The following is a 24,308-nucleotide window of genomic DNA, read 5'->3' as shown; positions in this document are numbered from 1 at the left end:
TCTACACTAGACACATCCATATTGAGTCCCCCACAAATTGAACTAGGCCTGAGACCAGCAAACAGTGCCATAAGTGACAAAAGACATATGTAATAAATACAGTATGATATATTAAGTCCGCCGTATGTGTGTGTGGGCGGGACAGAGCACATCCATAGTCAATTGATTGCTCTAGCCCGCCCACACAGACAACAGCCACTGTATGAAATAGAAAACATGTCACAACGGACCATGTAATTAAAACCAAAGTGCCATCTAACCAGAATCCATATGAATGGAGACAAAGTGCCGTGTATCGAAGATCCATATAAATGGAACCAAAATGCCATAATGGCATGGAAGAAAAATATAAAGTATCGTGTCTAAAGGCATAGTGTATTGTGTGAAAAGTAGTAGATAATAATACAAGAATATATGTAAGAAATATATAATAACAATGAATAAATCCATACATTGATAAATAGAGAATAAATGAATGAATGCATACCCCATACATCATGTATCATGATTACGGTCGAATATCGAATACATAATTAAATAACCATGATTCAAGTAATATAATTGAATAAAAATAATTATTTTAGATTCCACATGTGCGGTTCTAGCCCCCAAAGCTGAAATATCATGCTGAATTTGGGTAATAGCGTCCCTGAGGTCCTGTTTCAAGGACTTTTGTAAATCAGCCATGAGCACTCTCATCCCCTTTAACACTGCTTCAGTGACTGGAGCAGGATCTGTTTCCCCTCCTGCAATTTCAAGCACAGCAGCAGAGGTGAGCTGTTTAGCTGTTTTATGTGAGGCACTGTGTGCCTGACGAGCTGGAGGATCCTGCTGCACAGAAAGGTCATGCTGGGGAGAGTATGTGACCTGTGCAGGGGATTTCGAGGCAGAGGAGGAGGATGGGGATTTCCCTGAGCTCTGAGGAGACACAAGCTGCGCTGAGGAGAGAGAAGGTGCCGATCTGACAGCAGCTGCTGAAGCGGGAGAATCGCCATCTTGGAGCGCAGTCACAGCAGGGAAGAAGCTGGTGAGTTTTGCTGGACTGTGGCGTCTCTTGCCCCTCGGCATGGCTGAAACTTCCACCACTTGTTGCTCCGGTGATCACAGCAGGCAGATGTAAAAACTTGCAGGGCTGTTTTATGCTGGATTTGTGCCGATGGCTCAGGAGCTCAGAACTCAGCCGTCTGTCTCCATGCGCTGCTAGCCACGCCCCCGAATAAAAATAATTATAATTAAATAGCCATGATTAATATAATTAAAATTAGAATTAAATAGCCATGATTAGAGTAACCAGACTGAAAATACAGTATACAGTACCCATAATTCAGAATAATAGTCCGATATCCGGCATAAATCAATAAATTCTGTGATGAGGGACTAGTCCATATTGGATACAATTACTTCATGATATAGGCATACAAATTCATGATACAAACAATTATATTACACAAAAAGACACAAAAGACACAAAATACAAATAGTGACCACCAGTAAATAAAAATGTATATTATGTTATAGTGAGAGGATGGGCTACATGTGCTGGTATCAGTAAGGGCCGAGATATGGACGAGGAGCACACAAGTCGGCACCGCGGGCGGCAGAAGGCCGCCGGCGGGGTCGACGCGGGAGCTCCCAGCCCAACAAGGCCCAGAGGTCTACAGATGCACGGGGCAGAGACGACCCAGTTGTGGGAAAGAATATCCAGGACAAGCTGAGACTCAGAAATGTCCGGATGGTCATAAGCAATTATAAAGCCAGCCAACAGAATAGAGACATATTAAAACCCTGGATATTAGAACGATAACATCACTTCGGTTACAACTGATGTCCTGCGTGTGTCCAATGGTTCATATCCGGCATTATCCCACATGTTGCTCACATTCTCCCATGGTTGATGACGACATCCATTGCCACCAAATCCCACAAAAGAACTAAATATATGGATCTCAAAGAGAAAGAAGAAAACAAACATATAATGTTATAGTCACAAAGAAGTGTATTAAAAGAACACAAAAATATACCCTGTAATTAAAATTTGCGCGCTATTCATAGGAAGGAGGAAAAACTACTAAACTCATTGAGGCCATGGGGTATAACGGTATCCAGGGTGACTATCCACTTGGTTTCCCTGCGGAGTAACGCCAATTTTATATTCCCGCCTCTGGATCCCAAGTGGATTCTGTCAATACCCCTAACCGTTAATCCCCCTGGATCGGATCTGTAGAACTTGCAAAAGTGTCGTGGGACTGCCTGTAGCAAATCCCAGTCTCTCTCAGGTGTACCTGCAGCTGACCGAATCCTGCAGATGTGCTCCAAAACTCGTACCTTGAGTGCTCTCTTGGTCATACCGATGTAAAACAAATTACATGGGCAAGTGATCTGGTATATCACTGCCTCAGTATTGCAATTGATATGGTGTACAATTGTATAGTTCTTGGAACCAGAAGAGTCGCAAAAAGCAGTGGAACAGGCCATGTATTGACAGGCAACACAAGATCCGCAGGAAAAAGAGCCCCAATTGGGGCCCTTACTCCCGAAGATACCACTCACGGGTTTGAATACATAGTGGCTATTAGTGAGAATGTCGCGCAGATTGCGCGACCTTCTCCAAGTGATCTGGGGGTATGCCGGGAGGCTCACAGCCAGATCACCATCAGTTTGCAGGACCGGCCAGTGCTTACGAAGGATGTATTGTATAAACTTCCACTTGTTGTTAAAAGGGGTGATGAATCTCACATTGGCGTCTTTTTTGATTTTAGGTTTCGATCTACTCACCAGCAGGGAATCTCTTGATGTTTTTTTGGCTCTCTCATAGCCCCGCTGAATGGAGTTGTACTGATATCCTCTTTCGAGGAATCGCTGTGTCAAAACCGAAGCCTGCTGATCGAAGTGCTCTTCGTTGGAGCAGATTCTGCGAGTTCTCAAGAATTGCCCTGTGGGTATTGCCTGTATCGTATTTGGGTGGTGAGCAGAGGAGGCGTGGAGAAGGGCATTGACGGCTGTGGACTTCCTGAAAAGATCAGTGGACAAATATCCATCAGGACCTTTGATGATCATTATATCTAAAAATTCGACATTTGTAAGGCTATATTTCCAGGTAAGTTTAATATTGCGAGTGTTCTTATTAAGACGGGCCAGGAAGTCTTCTAAGGCAGGAATGGTATCATGCCATAAGAAGAATACATCGTCTATATACCTCGACCATAGGAGTGCGGCATCGTATCCAGGTGTTTCATGAACCAACTCTCTCTCCCACAGCCCCAGGAACAGGTTGGCATATGAGGGAGCACAAGATGCCCCCATTGCTGTAGGAAGAGGCGGTCCTTAAAAAGAAAATAATTGTGCGTCAGTGTAAATTCCAATAACGCTAAGATAAATTCAATCATTTCGTTTTCATAATCGGTCATAACTAAAAAGGATCTAGATGCTCGCACTCCCTGGTCGTGGTATATAGACGTGTATAGCGATTCAATGTCGCAAGTAACGAGCACCACGTCCTGATCAACATGGATTCCGTTCAACCGTCTCAGCATATCTGTCGTATCTTTTACAAAAGATGGGAGAATTTCCACACTCTTTTGAAGAAAGAAATCGATGAACTTCCCTATGTTGGTGCACAAACTACCGATCCCTGAAACGATCGGGCGTCCAGGGGGATGGATACGGTTCTTGTGCACCTTGGGGAGCAAATAAAGGGTTGGTTTAACGGGAAAGTCGACCCGCAACCCTTCCATCATTTTTAGGGTGATAATACCCTGATCATAAGCATCCCTCAAAATGTCATCCAGTTCCTTCTTGAAGACCAAGGTAGGATCTTTCTCAATCTTTCTGTAACATTGTTTGTTGTTCAATTGTCGGAAGGCTTCCTTTTCATACATCTGCACAGACCATATCACGACATTACCCCCTTTGTCGGCGGGTTTTATAACCACCCCTTTAAGATTTTGAAGTTCACGCAGTGCCTGTCTCTGCGAACGTGTCAAATTATCACCCCTGATGTATGGGTGATCAATGTTGAGGTCACGTTTGACAAGCTTCACAAAGACATCCACTGCGGGACATAGTGTTTTCGGGGGAAACGTCTGTGAGCGTCTGTGCAGATGTATGGGGGATTTACTAGGTGTGGTTTCAACCTGGTCATCCAAAAGGGATTCTAGGTCTCTAATCGCTTGCCTCTCCGCTGGAGACAAGGAGGCAGTAGCTTCCTGGCCACGATTAAAATATTTTTTGAAAAGTAATTTTCGGGCAAACAGTTCTAAATCTTTGACTACTTCAAAGTAGTCAAATCTGCCAACCGGAGAAAAAGATAAACCTTTTTGTAAAACCTGTTGTTGTGCTAGGGTAAGGTTAATGGTGGAGAGATTTATTACCTTTAGTTCTTTGCTCTCTTCCCTCGGCCATTCCCGTTCCAGTGTTTCCGCTTGTGTACTGGAGTACGAAGGTTGTAACCTGCCCTTTCGGGATCTGGACCACGGGCAGTGGCCGGGCGTCCTTCTAAAAAAGGCCCGCCACATTCTTCCTCGGATAGAGATGATACTAAAGATTGAGATCGTGAGCGGGATTCAGGTCTAAGGTTCGTGCGTTGCCACTTAAACACCTTGTTTTGCTGGTAATCTCCCAGATCTCTCTGGAAATTCTTAGTTTTAATCGACTGGATTTCCCGTTCCCACTTGACTAGATCTTCCTCAAGACCTTTATCAAAAGCCTCCAAATCCTCCTTAGTCAGTAGTTTATGAATGCTGTCCTTGTGGCCGTCAATGTCCTTCTCCACAGTCATTTCAACTTGAGTACTTGTTATTTCCATGGTCTGCTTTAATTGTTTAAGTACTATGTGTAGTGTGATAAAGCTCTTTTTCGTACCTGGTATGGTCATTTGCATGACTTGTGCATAGTCTCTTTGTGGAGACATTACATCTGGCCATCCAGGTAATTCCTGAGCTTGTATCATCATTAATGGACTGTACCTTTCTGTGTGTTATAACCCACAGATACATTGGTGTTTTGTGGTGTCTGTGACCCTGCGCTTCTCCGTATCCTTGCATTATCTGTAGTTGTTCCATCCTTTATACTTTATAATAAATTTATACTTTTATACATCATTTCCACTTGTTCGTTTTGGTTTAAAGTATTATTTATGACCAGAAGGGTGGCCCCCACTGGCAGTTGGTATTAGAGACCAGGAGGGCGCCTCCAGCTTACTACAAGGCTGGAGTACCGTTCAGACATCAGGTCTCAACTGAGGCTTTAAAGCCCATGTAGCCACACCCACACTCAGACACACCCAGTGCACACACACTAGGAAGGAATTAACCCTTCTCACACCAGGGAAGGGAAGACAACCACTTAAAGGGGAAAGTGCACAGAAAACATATAACAGCCCGTGCACACCGATAAAAGGCACACCTATAAAGAGAGGTTGCCAGGTGCAACCGCATGCACATAGCAGCAAGCAGCCTAGCACCAGCTCAGGCTGCAATACTGCGACATACAAAATAACATGTTGCCAGCGGCAACCACAAGTTCCCTGCCTGCACCTCCAGCAACTGTCACTTTGAGACAGGCCAGATATGAATAATTTTTTGGGGTAATTATACCACCTGGTTAAAACTTTGAAGGAGTGTTCCTGTATGCGCACACATTTGGAGAACCCATGTGATTTGAGCCTTATTGTGACCAATTCTGCGTCTGTTAAGGACCTTTTCAGCTCCTTCTCCCAACTCCCAATAAATGCAGGTCGTTTTATTAGGGATTTCGATAACATTGATTGGTATAGGAAGGAGATCCACCTAGGATGCTTAGGGATTTAGCGCACTCTCCAACCAGGTGGGGTCTCTAGGCGCATTGCTCTGGAGTATGACCTTCCTCAGGGAATACGATAATTCATGGACATCCAGGAAATTTCCTGTAGACAACACCCCAGAGCAATAGCCCGAGACATCGCCCTCCGAACCCACTTCCAAGAGGAGATCTTTGAGGGACCTCCCCCTGAAACTGGACCAGAAGCCGGGAACATTAGCCCTAGATGGTAAGACATAGTAAGGGATCCGGTGAGCTGGTAAGTATGCAGGAGGGTTCGACAAGATCTGGGTCCCTCCTTGTAAGGAGCACAAGACAGAATATATGCCTTTCGTGAGGCCAGTAAATACTGAGTGTGTTGTAGATATACCCCACAGTCTGGCCCACTGCTGGTCATTCAACGTGGCCTTTTCTATGTCAGAACCCAATGGGGGATGGCCCTCCATACATAGTGAGATCCATGTCCTCAGTTGATTCGCTTTGTAATACATCTGAGCATCTGGCATCCCAAAGCCTCCAACTGAGCGAGGGAGGATCAGATGCGCATAGAATATTCGAGGTCTCTTTGCCAGCCATAAGAAAAAGAAAAAAATGAATCGCACCATGTGGAAGAACTTTTGAGTCAAGAAAATAGGAACCATTTGCATGAGATACAGAAGTTTGGGCATCACATATGTGCTCAGCAGGTTCTTTCTACCCATCCAGGAGACATATGGGATGGAGAGAGAGGACAGCATCCTTTTGATGTCACCAGAGGGGTATAATTCGCTCCATACAGACCTGAAATGTCCCCGGTCAAGTATATGCCTAAGTATTTTAGTCTGGACGACTGCCACTGGAAAGGTAGTGTCTTTTTCAGTTTACTGACTAAATCTGGGGGCGCTGATATATTGAAGGTCTCTGACTTAGTGTAGTTCACTTTAAAGTTGGATACATTCTCAAACTCCCTGAATAACTCAATTATGTGAGGAAATGCTGTGTCAGGATTGGTGATAAGGATTAGCAAGTCATCAGCAAATGCTGCATTTTGATGACATACTCCTCCTACCTGCAAACCTTGGATTTGCTTGTGCTCTCTTATAGCTTGGAGTAGCGTTTCCATAACTAAAATAAATAAGATTGGCGACAGGGCGCACCCCTGCCTGGTCCAGGGACATGATTGCTCGTACAAATTGACTCGGTATTCCAAAATGGAGTAAGACAGATTGGAGATATGCCCAGCACACTCTGTCAAAGGCCTTCTCAGCATCAGTGCTGAGTAAGACCAGAGGAACCTTTTTTGATACTGCATGGTTTATGGCATGTATGAGCCGCACAGAGTACCTTCTCTACTTTTAACAAACCCAGTTTGTTCAGGGTGTACCAAGCCAGGGACTAGAGGGCTAAGTCTACTAGCTAACACTTTTGCCCAGATCTTAACGTCCACATTGATTAAAGATATAGGGCGATATGAGGCACATAAGCTAGGGTATTTCCCTTCTTTTGGTAAAATGGTTATCGTAGCATTGAGAGCTTGCTTAGGGAGTGTATCACCTATAAGGAGTGCATTACACCAGGCCGTCAATCTAGGAATCATAATTGGGGAGAACTTTTTGTAATAGCCTATAGGGAGGCCGTCAGGACCCGGGGCCTTCCCCAGAGGCATAGAATTCAGGGTTTCTGAAATTTCCTCATCCGAGATTGGCAACAATAGTTGTGCTCTTGCTTCTTCGGAGAGATTAGGTAGCGTGAGCATGGACAGAAACCGGTCTATTGCAGCCGACAAAGAATTAAATGTTACCATGTTTTTATTGAACACACCATGTAAACATTCACATTGCAGGTGGAAAAAGTATGTGAACCCTTGGATTTAATAACAGTTTGAACCTCCTTTGGCACCAATAACTTCCACCAAACGTTTCCTGTAGTTGCAGATCAGGCGTGCACAACGGTCAGGAGTAATTCTTGACCATTCCTCTTTACAGAACTGTTTCAGTTCAGCAATATTCTTGGGATGTCTGGTGTGAATCGCTTTCTTGAGGTCATGCCACAGCATCTCAATCGGGTTGAGGTCAGGACTCTGACTGGGCCACTCCAGAAGGCGTATTTTCTTCTGTTTAAGCCATTCTGTTGTTGATTTACTTCTATGCTTTAGGTCGTTGTCCTGTTGCAACACCCATCTTCTGTTGAACTTCAGCTGGTGGACAGATGGCCTTAAGTTCTTCTGCAAGATGTATTGATAAACTTGGGAATTCATTTTTCCTTAGATGATAGCAATCCGTCCAGGCCCTGACGCAGCAAAGCAGCCCCAAACCATGATGCCCCCACCACCGTACTTCACAGTTGGGATGAGGTTTTGATGTTGGTGTGCTTTTTTTCTCCAAACAACTCAACTTTGGTTTCATCTGTCCACAGAATATTTTGACAGTACTGCTGTGGAACATCCAGGTGCTCTTGTGCAAACTGTAAACGTGCAGCAAAGTTTTTTTGGACAGCAGTGGCTTCCTCTGTGGTGTCCTCCCATGAAATCCATTCTTGTTTAGTGTTTTACGTATCGTAGATTCGCTAACAGGGATGTTAGCATATGCCAGAGACTTTTGTAAGTCTTTAGCTGACACTCTAGGATTCTTCTTCACCTCATTGAGCAGTCTGCGCCGTGCTCTTGCAGTCATCTTTACAGGACGGCCACTCCTAGGGAGAGTAGTAGCAGTGCTGAACTTTCTCCATTTATAGACAATTTGTCTTACCGTGGACTGATGAACAGCAAGGCTTTTAGAGATACTTTTATAACCCTTTCCAGCTTTATGCAAGTCAACAATTCTTAATCGTAGGTCTTCTGAGAGCTCTTTTGTGCGAAGCATCATTCACATCAGGCAAAGCTTCTTGTGAAAAGCAAACCCAGAACTGGTGTGTGTTTTTTATAGGGCAGGGCAGCTGTAATCAACACCTCCAATTTCATCTCATTGATTGGACTCCAGTTGGCTGACACACTTACTCCAATTAGCTCTTGGAGATGTCATTAGTCTAGGGGTTCACATACTTTTTCCACCTGCACTGTGAATGTTTACATGGTGTGTTCAATAAAAACATGGTAACATTTAATTCTTTGTGTGTTATTAGTTTAAGCAGACCGTGATTGTCTATTGTTGTGACTTAGATGAAGATCAGATCACATTTTATGACTAATTTGTGCAAAAATCCATATAATTCCAAAGGGTTCACATACTTTTTCTTGTAACTGTAGATAACTCCACAAGGTAAGGTCTGAAGATCAGCCCAGTGGTTTCCTTTGGCCAGACTGCTTTAATCTTCTAACCTCGGACCAAGTGGTTGTTTTAGGCATAGGAGGCAGTTGGGCTAGTTGAAGGGCTTGAGGCAGCCATGATGGAATGTCCAACGATTCCATGTTGAGCAGTGGCCAAACTCTGTCGAGATCCGCTGGGGATTTGATGACACATCGCTTGCCTGCTATAGTCGCTTGTAGGCCAAAGGGGAACAGCCAGCGGTATGCGATTTTCAGCAACCTGTGGTGATCACATAAGGGCTTGAGAATCTGCCTTTTCTGTAGTGTGGATGGTGCGATGTCTTGGAAAAAAGAGACTGGTGGGTGGTTTGTGGGACAAGTCGGGGAGATCTCTGGCTCCCTTCAGGATCGCCAGAGTGTCCAGAGAACTCAAAAGCCCACAAACCACGTCTCTTGGCGGTTCTCCATCTCTGAAAGGTGGTCTCAGGGATCTATGAACCTTCTCTATTGTAATGGATTGAGCCCTCTCCTCTCCCAGTATGCTGCTAAACAGGCTCGACATGGCCGCTGGCAGGTCATCATGAGGGACCGTCTCAGGTAAGCCTTTTACCCTCACATTTTTACGGCGGCTCTTATTCTCTTGGTCTTCTATTAATCCAAAAGCGGTGTCTAAAGCAGCGTTGTGGGCCACAATGTTATCCGCCATAGCCGTGCTGTGAGCCACATGCAAGAACTGGTTTTCTTGTAACAGTTCAACTCTGTGACCAATATGTTGCACTTCTGCTTTTATATCTGCCAGCTCTTTCATGACTGGAGCGAGAGCCCCTTCTAGAGTCTTTTTAAGGTACCTCTGAGAAAGTGGCTGTGTCCGTTGGTACTCCTTCGTCCTCGATTTCAGCAGTGCTGTCTGATTCACATGCCTCTGCTGCCGTCTCCGCTGCCCGCTTAGGACTCGGCGCCATCTTGGCCTCATGCAATGCAGGGGTTAGTGGTTTCTTTTTTAGGAACTGCGCCATCTCCACCTGGGTTTTCTTCACCCCACTGGATCCTGGACGGTCTCTGGGTCAGTCTCTGCACATTTTCACCATGCTGGTCGGCTTTGAAGCGTAATAGAAAGCTGGGAGCTGGTCTGTGTGACGGGAGCTACAGCTCAGGCGTCCGTCTTAGCGCTCAGCTAGGCTTCGCCCCCTGCCATATTCTTTTTTGATGTTCAGGAAGTTATTAAAAGATGAAATTACGTAGATTTGTAGAGTCGAAAGAAAATGTCTGGAGATACTATGATAAGTCTTCCCATTAGTGATATTGTGGCAGTGGGTATTAAAACGAGACCTCATGATCTGGATGGTCCTACCTAGGTATTGCATTTAAAAGTACATGGAAGACGGTAGATTATGTAGGAGGAACCTACGTAGCATGTGTCTGATGAAGAAGGTGGAGCCACTTCGAAACATGTTACAGCAGCTTGTTTTTACAATGCTATTTTATTGTTATATCATTAAGCCAATGATAATAGCGCCCCAACAGCATTCATCTCTTTTCTGTTCATTTTACTATAAAATGGGGATCTAAACCAGGTCATCAGCTGGAAGGGTGCAGCAGTTCTCATCCACTTTATTGAACCATCTCAGGATAATTGCTCTGAGGCCAACTCACTGGATGCTCTGTCCCACTGTCATCTGGTAGGCGACTCTTATATCACCATTCCAAAAAAACTATTTTCGTCTGCTACTGGGCAAAAAACATTTGTCCTATACTAAATCGAGTGTGCGGATTACAAATCCAAAGTCAGAATTGTTGTAACACGTCGTTGTTGTTAATTTTACTATGCATAAGTATGCCTAAATGAATTAAGCACTTGGAAAGCATTGAATAATTTTGAACAGAACGAGTTTTACTCCAACAATTACCTGATCTACATCAAAGTTTGCGTAGTAAATAGTGTATGAAAATGTAATGAAATAACAAAATTTCAGAAAGTCTAGGTTTTCAATTTAAAAGTCTTACTTGAGCAAGGCCCAATACTGTTAAAAGTGCTTCAGGCATCTGCTTTTGCATTTGTGAACGGTCATATTTTTCTATTGCAAAAACCAACAGTAGTCCCCCATCATGTTGGGATCCAGCGGCCTTGATAGCCTGTTCTCCATTGTAGAATTATCTTTATGGAACCGCTCTCTATGTTTGTCACTTAAGTGTCCCAAATTGGGTGGCAAAAAGTCAAGATGGGAATGTGAGAAATGCACTTTCAATGACATTCGTCAGCCAAGTTGTTCATATGCTGTAAGCATGTTGTCTACTAATTCAGCATAGTTTGCAGCTCGTCTGTTCCCAAGGAAGTTCTGCACTACTAGCACAAATGCATCCCAAGCTGCAAGACGCACTCACTGGGTCAGATTCTTGCTCTGATCATAAGTAGTGTATTTGTCACATATGTAGCAGAAATTGTCTGGATCGTTAACACATTTGCATTTATCCATCTTTAACTGATAGCACTAGAACAGATCACTTTATCAAAATCTGTCCAGCTTGCCTTATATACTTAACTGCTGACATCAGCCTGAGTGCGTCCGAACAGGTCTGGACATGTCCATTGGAATATTTCCAATATAATGCATTAATATTATAACTGAATAGGCTCTGCATGTAACCCCTTTAATCCTTAACCCATAAGGACCTACATGTACGGCGGAAGTCCGGTCCCCAAACATGATGCCCACTCGCACGTGCAGCAGGCGCCATAGCCACCGAGTTTCTGCTATTTTAAATAGCAGAGACCCGCAGCACATGTATGCGATCAGCCATAAGGCTGATCACATACATTTTCCCTTTCAGATGTCGTGGTCAAATGTGACAACGGCATCTGCGCAGTCCAGAAGCGAAAGTCGCGCACTTCCGCTCCGGTAACAGCGTTCCCCAGCTGAGATCGGGGAACCTGTTACATTGATCTAATAGGCTGAAGCCTCATGCAGGCTTCGGTGGCTATTAGATGACTATACCAATACAGGCGACTAGGTGGCAGCATTGTATTGGTATAGTGCAAATGAAGTGTTCAATGGTGTCTATATAGACATCAAGGAACACAATAGGCAATCTAATGATTATTAGTTATTTTCACCCAAGGTGACTTAAAAAAAAGTTTGTGCAAATATAAAAAAAAATTATAAAAAAAGTTAAAGTTCAAATCACCTCCTTTCCTTAAAAAAATAAACATCATGGGCATTGCCGTGTGCGAAAATGCCTATACTATTAAAATATTAACATATAATGGCATACGGCAAATTTTGTAACGAAAAAAAAAAAAGAAAAACTGCCAATTTGCCATTTTTTGTCACTTCAACTACACAATATTTTTTTTATAAAAAGTGATCAAAAAGTTGCGCACACTTCAAATTGGTATCACTGAAAAGAACAGATCGTTCCGCAAAAATATTAGCCCTTACACAGCCCCATACAAATAGCTACAAAAAAGTTATTGGGGTCAGAATATGGTTATAAAAAAAAAGGGTGTTTAAAAAAATAAATAAAAATTTTTTCAGTATTAAAAGGCAAGAAAAATTATACAAGTGTGGTATCATTGGAACCATACTGACCTAGAGATTGAAGATAACAGGTAAATTTTACCGCTTAGTGTACAGTGTAAGGCCTCATGCACACAACCGTTTTTTTTTAAGGTCCGCAAAAACGTGGTCCGTAGGTCCGTGATCCGTGACCGTTTTTTCGTCCGTGGGTCTTCCTTGATTTTTGGAGGATCCACGGACATGAAAAATGAAAAAAAAATCTAAGTCAAGTTTGCCATTGAAATGATAGGAAAAAACGGACACGGACACGGATCACGGACGCGGATGACAATCTTGTGTGCATCCGTGTTTTTTCACGGACCCATTGACTTGAATGGGTCCGTGAACCGTTGGCCGTGAAAAAAATAGGACAGGTCCTATTTTTTTCACGGCCAGGAAAAACGGATCACGGATGCGGCTGCCAAACGGTGCATTTTCCGATTTTTCCACAGACCCATTGAAAGTCAATGGGTCCGCGAAAAAAAACAGAAAACGGCACAACGGCCACGGATGCACACAACGGTCGTGTGCATGAGGCCTAACAAAAAAATTCTACCCCATTTAGAATTTTTTCCCCCGCTTCCTACTACATGGTATGCAACCGCAAATTGTGCCATTAGAAAGTACAACTTGTACCGCAAAAAATAAGCCCTAATACGGCTATGTGAATGGAAAAATAAAAAAGTTCATATTTGGAATCAGCTCATTTTAGTATAAATCACATGTTTTTCTCTCAGTAGCAAAATCATTGTTGCGCGGTGATTTGGTGTTCTAATAATTATTTAGCGGGTATACACTATGGAGCACCCTGGTGCTCTTTCTTCATTTCATATAAAAAATGTATCATACAATGTGAAATATGTGCATCATCAAGTAATAGGCAACCAAAGGAGACATGGCAACCACATGCTATTCTAAACAGGAGGTGGTCAAAAATAGGAACAGACCTGTTCACATGGAATGACAAAGAATACCTGATAATCGTGGACTATTTATAGGACACAAGGGCAGGAAATGGGATTAAAAACTGTTAGGCCTCTTTCACACGAACGAGATTTCCGCGCGGGTGCAATGCGTGAGGTGAACGCATTGCACCCGCACTGAATCCAGACCCATTCATTTCTATGGGGCTGTGCACATGAGCGGTGATTTTCACGTATCACTTGTGCGTTGCATGAAAATCGCAGCATGCTCTACTTTGTGCGTTTTTCACACAACACAGGCCCCAAGTGAATGGGGCTGCGTGAAAATCGCAAGCATCCGCAAGCAAGTGCGGATGCTGTGCGATTTTCACACACGGTTGCTAGGAGACGATCGGGATGAGGACCCGATCATTATTATTTTCCGTAATAACATGGTTATAAGGGAAAATAATAGCATTCTTAATACAGAATGCTTAGTAAAATAGGGCTGGAGGGGTTAAAAAAATAAATAAAAATGTAACTCACCTCATCCACTTGTTCGCGTAGCCCGGCTTCTCTTCTGTCTTCATCTTTGCTGTGCAGTAGGAAAAGGACCTGTGGTGACGTCACTGCGCTCATCACATGGTCCGCCACATGATCCATCACCATGGTGATGGATCATGTGATGGACCGTGTGATGAGCGTAGTGATGTCATCAAAGGTCCTTTACCCAGGTCCTGAAGAAAGAAGAGAAGCCGGGCTACGCGAACAAGTGGATTAAGGTGAGTTAAATTATTATTTATTTATTTTTTAACCCCTCCAGCCCTATTTTACTAAGCATTCTGTATTCAGAATGCTATTATTTTCCCTTATAACCATGTTATAAGGGAAAATAATACAATCTACACAACTCCTAACCTAAACCTGAACTTCTGTGAAGAAGTTTGGGTCTGGGTACCAAGCATACAGTTTTTTCTCACGTGTGTGCAAAGCGCATTAAAATGTTTTGCACTCGTGCGGAAAAATCGCGCATTTTCCCGTGACGCACCCGCATCTTATCCGGCCCAAAACCATGACCCCCATGTGAAAGAGGCCTTAGGCTACTTTCACACCAGCGTTTTTGCTGGATCCATCATGGATTACAACCGTTCTGAACGGATCCAATTGTTTTATCTCTAAAATAGCCAAGACGGTCTCTAAAACCATTGGAAATCAATGGGGGATGGATCCGTTTTCTTTCTTTTTACATTGTGTGTCATGAAAGGATCCGTTTTGCTCCACACCACAGCAAGCGCAAGTGTGAAAGTAGCCTTATCTGACAACAATGCTCATTTTACATCTGAAGAGTTCAAGCAAGGTGGGAAATTTGAGCACCAGGCATTATCTCCAGGATACCCTCAAGTTATGGCAAAGCAGCGTGACCTGTAATAACAACTGCCATTTGGGGAAGTCAAAACAGGCAGGTAAAGTTATATACCTGTCTATACTGGATCACAGAAACATACCTCGTGAGTAAGTATACAAGGACCCAACTGCTAGTATACAACCCAACTGTAAGTATACAAGGACCCAACCCAACGGTTTTGCTAAAGCAAAACCTGGTAGGAAATGTTCGAGCTCCGCTGAAGAGGCAATGAGCTTTCTATTATAATAAATCTGCAGAGGATCTGTCTGATCACCAGAAAAATAAAAATATATGGATGCAGCTGATGAGTAAATATAACAAACACTGGCAAAAAGCAAAGGTTGTCCAGAAACCTATGCCTTGTCCTATGAAATTGTAACATAGGAAGGAGACTAAGGAGAGATCAGAGAGGTGTGAGGAACACAAGAACAAGATGATACATGACCCTTTGAACAGTATGCTGACACCCAAGGTAATGAGATTGCAAGTACAAGCAAGGAAGCAACATGGACAGCTGAGGATCCAAGTGAAGAATCTGGCCAAATACAGGCAATACCAAAAAACATGTTCAGAAAAACGACAAGATATGCGTGTTACGCATGCTGCCAGCCAGCCCACCTAAAGGATTATATCTGTCTCCTGTTTGCCCATGTTAACCATTGTGTGTTTAGTTCTATTTTATTGTATTGCCATTTAAAAGAGACAGGATGTAACAATATGTTATATGTTGTTTTTGGCCTCTAGGGGGCTCATTACTTGCATGAGTACTACAGTATATTGTTAGAGCTTGTTGTTAGTAGTTCACCAGGCAGCCACATGTGTAATGACAGCTAACATCTCCATGTAATGAAATATTGTGTGCCAAGCATCTGGGAAGAGACAGCTGTATCGAAATCGATTCCTGTCCAGACATGTGCTGTTGATCTATGAACTAATCCCTCGCTCAAAAAAGAAATTGCTGTAAACAGGATGATGAAAGAGTCTTTTATGTTACACATTTACATTAGGGTCCGTTCACACGTCTAAGTGTTTTGCGGATCCATGGATCCGCAAAACACGGACATCGGCAATGTGCGTTCCGTATTTTGCGGACCGCACATAGTCGGCACTATAATAGAAAAAGCCTAATCTTGTCCCCAATTGCAGACAAGAATAGGGCATGTAAACCTATAAATGCTGCTATAAAAACAACCATAGAATGCCCAGTAGAAATATAAATACTTTATTATTATAAAACCTGCGGATAAGGGGGGTAATGTTGTGGTCTGGCCGGTGCGGATGTACGAGAAAGAGGCCTTTAGACAACTGGGGGACATATCTTGTTACCAGAAACTGAAATCTAATCCTATGACACAATATAAAAATGAGCTGGATGGTATCTTGAGACATGCATATGACATGGGCATTATAAGCATGAAAATGTGGGAAGGTTTGACCACCGAATTTCCGGTACTTCCCACATTTTACTTATTGCCGAAAGTACACAAGGACCCCAAAACACCTCCGGGCAGACCGATAGTGTCTGGGATTGGGAGCCTGTGTGAGACTATCTGCCGCTTTGTGGATTATTATTTACAAAAATGTGTAGAGACCCTACCCTCTTTCGTACGGGACACCACTGATGTCCTTCATAGACTCAGTGGTGTACATCTAGACAAAAATATGGTTTTGGTCACGTGCGACGTCGAGTCCCTGTATACTTCCATCTGTCACGACCACGGGCTGCGAGCGTCACGATTCTTTCTTAATACAACCAAACTAGACAGTGATCTGGTTGATTTAATCATGACGCTGCTGGAGTTTGCATTGAAACACAATGCCTTCACATTTAAGGATCGCTATTTCCTACAGCTCCGGGGAACAGCGATGGGGGCGACTTGTGCGCCCTCATACGCAAATCTTTTTCTGGGGCTGTGGGAGAGGGATATTGTCTTGAATTTGGAAGGTCATGACGCCGTAGTCTCGTGGTCGAGGTACATTGATGATGTGCTGTTCATCTGGCAGGGCTCGACGTCGCACTTGAAGAAGTTTATGGATGATCTTAACTCCAATGATCAAAACATAAAGTTAACGTGGGTTTATAGTGGCGAGCGTGTTGATTTTTTGGATCTTGCTATTACTGTGGAGAATGATGGCCTTTTGGGCTTTGATATACATCGGAAGCCCACGGCCACAAATTCATTACTGTTCTCCTCCTCCTCGCATCATCCACAAGTCGCTCGCGCTATACCCATTGGACAATTTTGTCGAGCTAGGAGAATTTGTTCTAGCGAAGTAAGCTTCGAGCGAGAGGCAGCGGATCTCTCTAGGAGACTTCGAGAGAGAGGGTATAGCCAAAAAGTAATCAAAAAAGGCTATGATAGGGCCAAAAACTCCTCGCGGGACAGTTTACTTAAACAATCCTCACGCAAAAAAGAAAAAGAAAAAGATTTTGGCTTTCCTAGGTTCATCACCAACTTCAATGCCCAATGGAGACAAATGCAAGATATTCTCCATAAACACTGGCAGGTTCTTCGCACAGATAGAGACCTGAAAAAGGTCATCTCGGATAGGCCTTTGGTTACTTGGAAGAGAGCTAAAAACTTGAGAGATATTGTGACCAGGAGCCACTATGTGGCCCCTACTAAGGGAGGGATATTTGGAGATAGGGGCCCACAGTGGGGTTTCTTCCCCTGCGGTGATTGTACAGCATGTAAATATATGATTCGGTCAGATAAATTCACCAACACCAACAGGGAGAAGGAGTATAAAATTGTGCATCACATCTCCTGTAAAACGGAGGCGGTGATCTATCGTGCTGAGTGCCCCTGTGGCCTGGTCTATATAGGCATGACCACGAGGGCACTCAGAACGAGAGTCCTGGAACACATTCGTGACATCAAGGCTGCTGCCGAGATCACGGAGTGCGAGAAACTTAGAAAGTTGAAACCAGTGGCAAAACATTTTAGGGAGGTGCATGGTTGTAACCCCAGGGGTATTTTGTTTAAAGGGATAGACCGGGTACGTTTGGGGATTAGAGGGGACAATATAAAACGCTGCCTCCTCCAAAAAGAGACCAAATGGATGGTTCTGCTCAACACAGTGACTCCTCATGGATTAAAGGGGTTGTCCAGGTTCAGAGCTGAACCTGGACATCCCTCCATTTTCACCCCGGCAGCCCTCCTGAGCCTGGCATCGGAGCATCTCATGCTCCGATGCGCTCCCGTGCCCTGCGCTAGATCGCGCAGGGCACAGGCTCTTGTGTTTTCAATAACACACTGCCGGGCGGTAACTTCCGCCCAGCAGTGTGTTCGGTGACGTCACCGGCTCTGAGGGGCGGGCTTTAGCTCTGCCCTAGCCGTTTTACTGGCTAGGGCAGAGCCAAATCCCGCCCATCAGTGCCGGTGACGTCACCGGGCTGCCTGTCAGCCCCATAGAGAGCCCGGTATGTCACCGGAACTCAGAAAAATGCCTTTGCCCTGCGCAATTTAGCGCAGGGCAAAGGAGAGCATCGGAGCATGAACTGCTCCGATGCTCATGTCAGGGGGGCTGCCGGGGTGAAAATGGAGGGATGTCCAGGTTCAGCTCTGAACCTGGACAACCCCTTTAAATGAGGCTTTGAGTTTCAAATCCTTTATTTAGGGTAGCGTTGTTACTGAATTTTTTCAGTGATTTTAACTGTTTTTTTTTTTTTTATTCCATTTAGTTCTTGTGTGGACATGGTACGAGGAGTGGAGGTGTTCAAGTTGAGGAGCAGTTCTCATATGTACCGGAAATTCTATGATGCAAATAAGAAAGAAGATATCAACAGAAAGAAACATCATGATCCTTTTATTTATTTCTGTGTGGTTGGTTCCATAGTTATCTGATAAGGAATCTGCTATGATATATGGGCTAGATTATTGGTGAATGAATTTGTATGGATTATAATTAGAATGTGATGTTGTTTTAGGACTTTATGTACATCATTGGGTGATGTTGTGCCCGATTAGGCTGGTATAACCATGATTGATGGTACCCAGCTGGTTTTGGACACACCCTCACCCTCTAATATGAATAATCAACTTTATGAATATCTATGATTATGAGTTTTGGAATTTTCATTTATTTAGTCAATATTTTCTGCACAGGTCAGGTCGCTGGAGGGTGTAATATAGTCTGTGCTGGAAGATATTATTGACCAGCACGGTCTTCTTATATAAGTTCACATTGTTGGTTCTGGATAATTAATTATGCACATGTTGGGTGCTGGAAGATATTATTGACCAGCACGGTCTTCTTATATAAACTCACAATTTTGGGTTTAGGATAATTGACTATGTACATGTTGGGTGCTGCTGGGGTGTGGCGATGGGCCTGACTGCACTGAACCCACTAGGTTAAGGTGGGCCCAGTGACACTCGGGTCCATCGATCATCCCCCGCAATACTTCACATCAATTATAAATGAAATTTTTTTTTTTCCCCCTCTTAACGTTGGTGGAACCTTTTTATGATATGTGTGAATTGAATGGATCACTGTCTTTTACTTTGGAAATATTTAAGCGGTAGTATAATTTTACAGGGTCTACGTAGTTTTATTTTGAATGGGCTAGATAGGATGGGACCTCTACTGGTTAGGGCCCATACCTACATAATCATCGTTGCACGGGTTACTTACATTTATTCTTAATAATATTGGTGAGAACATAATATTAAAATTTGTTTTTTTGAAAAATATTGCTCCTTCCTGTATATATACATAATTGATATACATATACCATGTCTTAGAGGAAATATATATTAAATATCATCTTATATAATCATGTACATAAAGTCTGCTCATTATAAATTTTTGTAATTATATATGGAAACATGGTGTCATGGATATGTAAATTTATTGTTAAAAATTATGGGATCTAATTCATAAAAAATCATGTTATTCCTGACATATAAATTTGTTAAATTCTTGTGTATCCGTTTTTATAAAATCATGGGGTGCAATCTATAAGAAATCATGTTACATTTTATATACTAAATCATGGTGTGAAATTCATGAATATTTGTATGAAAATATGAAATTGTGGAATCATGTTTATAGTATTGTCAGTGCAGATTTTTTGTTTATCTTCTTTTGTTTATTTTTTGTTGATTTATCTTTATTTTTCTTCTCCTCGACTTCTTTTTCACCTTTATTCCCTCTTCTTCCCCCCCTGTTTTTATCCCTATCATGAGCCATGCATATTCAGCGGTCTTAAGGTTTTTCCGGACTTTATACACCTCATGCAAATCCCATTAAGGGTTAAGACTATTCGCCATATATTCGGATGGGCTCTGGTACTTTCTGAGCCGTTTGGCAGGTTTGCCGTATAGGCTGATATAGCGCTTGGCCAGGATGCGCTGCGCGCCGGGTCACGTGGAGACGTAGCTACGTTTCCTTGGGAGGCGGGCTGGAACGCACGTTTGCGTTCCACCCCTCCTCCTGATGAATGCGGCGTCTCCATGATGTCCTCGGCGTGCATCATCGGGCACAAGCGCTCGATAAATAGGTATCAGCTGAATTATACTAATTAAAGGTGTAGCTGCATGAGGAGTATAAAGGGGGAGCCATGGCCACACTCACATTAACCTCCTGACGAAGCTGAGGCGAAACGCGCGTCGGGGTTCCTTCCAGCCCTGTGTTCGGTGCCTCAACCCTTCATCATGTCTGTGGGTATGTTCACGTCCCCAGTGGATATTTTTTGTGTGGGAGTTTGATCTTACAGCCTGGTATCCTTGATTTATTGTATATGGGCAGATTGCATCTGGATGTATTTGATGGATGTCATGTGACTCTGTGCTCCATTGTATCATTATTTTTGGGCTGCATTTTTTCATACAATAATCTTCCCCTGGGTTGTGCAGTGAGTTGAATATCACAGACACTTGTAGTGGATGTTCACTGATATTTTCTACTGGTGAATCACCTCACTGCATATTACACTGACATGTATTTCATCTGCTTGGCGGGTGTTTGAGGCACCGACGGGGGGGACTATTGCATCCAGTCTGTTTTGCTGATTATTCTCCATAGCAAATCTGTGTAAAATATTTTATGAATTTTTGTGATCCATTGATGATCTAATAAAGTATTTATATTTCTACTGGGCATTCTATGGTTGTTTTTATAGCAGCATTTATAGGTTTATATGATTGGTTCTCTGTTTGCCCCTATTTACGGTATTAAAGTGAGGCCTTCTTTCTTTTTTCGGTTCTATAAAAGAATAGGGCATGTTCTATTTTTTTCGGGAACGGAAATGCAGACCCGGAAGTGCGGGCAGCACATAGTGCGGCCCCATAGAAATGAATGGGTCCGCAATTCCGTTCCGTAAAATGCGGAACAGAATTGCGGACGTGTGAATGGAGCCTTACATTACATTTACAATATGTTACACATTTGCCCATTATGAGCTACTTCTAAACCCATACAGTGAGATCGTCCACTGGGAGTTCAATGAGGCATGCTCTGTCTGATGCATTTGTGGGTGATATTATTATCAGGATACTAAATAAGTATGATATAACATGTACCCTATTAATAAATATAAAATTGCCAAAAAATGAAAATGACATTTTTTGTGATACCCCTTTAATTATTCTATTAAAAATGTCTCTGTCATAGTTTTAATTGGTGGTCCCAGGAATGCCAAAATGGCCACACTATTAAAATATAAAAACATTTATCCCATACGGTGAACGTCGTAGTGGAAAACAAAATCTAAATGGCCGACTTGCTTGTTTTCATCCACCCCAAATATCTTTTTGAAAGAAACGATCAAAATGTGATACACGCCCCAAAATAAAAACTACAGTTTGCCTGCAACAAAAGGTCTCACACAGCTCTATAGATATAACTATAAAAAAAGTTATGGGAGTCAGAGTACGGCACTGCAAAGAAAAAAAATATTTTAAAAATTAGAAAAGACCGGTAATGAGGGTACCATTTGTCTTTCTCTCCCTTTTTCCAGTGGCCATGCTGTTTCTCTTGGGACACATAAACGACACTGGCACAGTGACTTGTTGAGTAATAGATGCTAATATAATGTGAAGGAGCTGCAGAAAGAGAAATTCCAAGGTGTCATGCAGCGATTGAATATCGATGAACTGATCAGCAGTTTGAAGCGGTAGCAGCACTTATGCATACTCTGCTTCTGATACAGAATTACACTGTGCGTCATCTCACTTGAAGAGGTGGCACAATGTTGTCGGTGTCCTGGTTACCCAGCCTGGCTACTGATGATCCCATCGAGAGAGAGAGCCATAAGCACATTTATTCTAAAAATCCAAACAGCTCAAAATCTTTCTAGACTCATTCCGTGACATCTGAAGTGTGTGGTTGCCTCCTCTCCAATCACGGTATTTTTTTGAAATGTTGAGTCAGAGTGTGCTTCTCATAACCTAATTTGATATTGTAGATGTGTCCTTCCAATATATTGCTTCCCGGTGGAAGTGGCTTAAAGGGGTATTCCCATCTTCACTTTTCATACTACCTTCGTTGAGCGGATTCTTCTTCCGGCCAGGCCGCGCTTGCGCAGAAGACTGAAGGTTTTCTCCCACCCGGGCAATGTCCTGAATGTGCACGCCGCCATGCATGCGCCATGGTAACTTATTCCTGGTCTGTATAGTACAAAGCCAACGTGCGCATTCGCGGCTCTGTACTATACTAACAAGGAAGAAGTCATCATGGCGCATGCGCGGCGGTGTGCGCGGGATTCGACAGGAGAGGTGGCCATAACAAGGGAAGACGAAAGACAACAATCAGATAAGAAGGAAAAAAAGGATGGGAATTGGGTAATTAAATGTAATTACAAAAATGATCACTGCGTCACAAGGTCCTTACGGCGCCTGGAGTTTAGACACGATCCGCCAAATACGGGAGCCCAGTCTGATAGATTAGTGGAGAGGTATTCCGCCCAGACGCGTTTTGAAAGATGCTGCAAAACGAAACCAACATTGCTGGAGCGTGGTGGAGCTGTGGGACGCCACTGAAAGAACCTCTACACGCAAAAAGGTTTTTGATCAGCGCAACGTATTGTGAGTACTAAATGTGTACATCATATTTTCTATAAAATGGGTGAACTCTATTGACTCTGAAACCTTGGGACTACGTAGAAATTGTGTCCCTCCACACAAAGACCAGAAGCCCTATATATATGGACTGATTACATGGCACCTGCCACCGGGATTTCTACCTATACAAACATGTCTCTATAGAGAACCAAAGTAGAATTCCACCTAGAGTGATTAATTTATGTTTTTTAATTTCTTAATTTTTATCAACTATATATTTGTATCAATTATATATTTTTATCAATTAGATGTATAGTACCTAGGTACATTGCGGTTTTACTATATAATTAATTTGTATGTTTCCACATAATCTCTGAATGTTTTGCGTGCCGGTTCAACTCTCTGACTATACAATTAAGAACAATGGGTGTTTCTTTTCAACCTGAGCACCAGTCGTGGTTATCCACAGTGAGCCATCTGTATACCGTATTCAATATTCAATATACAGTTCTGATCAAAAGTTTACGACCACTTGAAAAATGGCAAAAAATTATATTTAGCATGGTTGGATCTTAACAAGGTTCCAAGTAGAGCTTCAACATGCAACAAGAAGAAATGGGAGTGAGACAAAACATTTTTTGAGCATTCAATTTAATGAAAACAACGAATAAACTGAAACAAGCTGTTTTTCAGCTGATGAAAAGTTTAGGACTTCACATCCCAAAAAAAACTAACCCCCCCCCCCAAAACACAAATCCAACTTCCAAACATGAACTCAGTAATGAGTAGCTCCACAGTTATTCTTTATCACTTACAAAATTTGTTTCGGTGGTGAAGACAGCCGCACGAAGGCCATCTACTGTCTGGAACTGTTGTCCATTTTTGTAAACTTCCCTTGCCATCCATCCCCAAAGGTTCTCAATTGGATTTAGATCAGGGGAACACGCAGGATGGGCCAAAAGAGTGATGTTATTCTCCTGGAAGAAGTCCCTTGTCCTGCGGGCATTGTGTACTGTAGCGTTGTCCTGTTGAAAAACCCAGTCGTTACCACACAGATGAGGGCCCTCAGTCATGAGGAATGCTCTCTGCAACATCTGGACATAGCCAGCGGCCGTTTGACGCCCCTGCACTTCCTGAAGCTCCATTTTTCCACTGAAGGAAAAAGCACCCCAGACCATTATGGCACCCCCTCCACTGTGGCACGTAGAAAACATCTCAGGTGGGATCTGCTTGTCATGCCAGTAACGTTGGAAACCATCAGGACCATCAAGGTTACATTTTTTCTCATCAGAGAATAAAACTTTCTTCCACCTTTCAATGTCCCATGTTTGGTGCTCTCTTGCAAAGTCCAAACGAGCAGTTCTGTGGCGTTCAAGGAGACGAGGTCTTTGAAAATGTTTTTTGTTTTTGAAGCCCTTCAGT

At 43.0% G+C, this 24,308-nt stretch overlaps 1 long non-coding RNA gene across 1 annotated transcript; it reads left to right on the top strand.

Moving 5' to 3' along the window:
- Window positions 1-570: 570 nt before the first annotated feature.
- LOC122938902 lies at window positions 571-20,854 on the top strand. Its single transcript, XR_006390064.1, has 3 exons — window positions 571-1,027; window positions 2,760-3,097; window positions 18,566-20,854. It is a non-coding gene; the product is annotated as an uncharacterized LOC122938902 (long non-coding RNA).
- The last annotated feature ends 3,454 nt before the right edge of the window (window positions 20,855-24,308 follow it).

The sequence above is a fragment of the Bufo gargarizans genome, chromosome 5, assembly GCF_014858855.1.
Source record: "Bufo gargarizans isolate SCDJY-AF-19 chromosome 5, ASM1485885v1, whole genome shotgun sequence".
Taxonomy (NCBI): domain Eukaryota; kingdom Metazoa; phylum Chordata; class Amphibia; order Anura; family Bufonidae; genus Bufo; species Bufo gargarizans.
The sequence above is the reverse complement of the archived record's forward strand: the minus strand, read 5'-3'. Positions and strand labels throughout refer to the sequence as shown.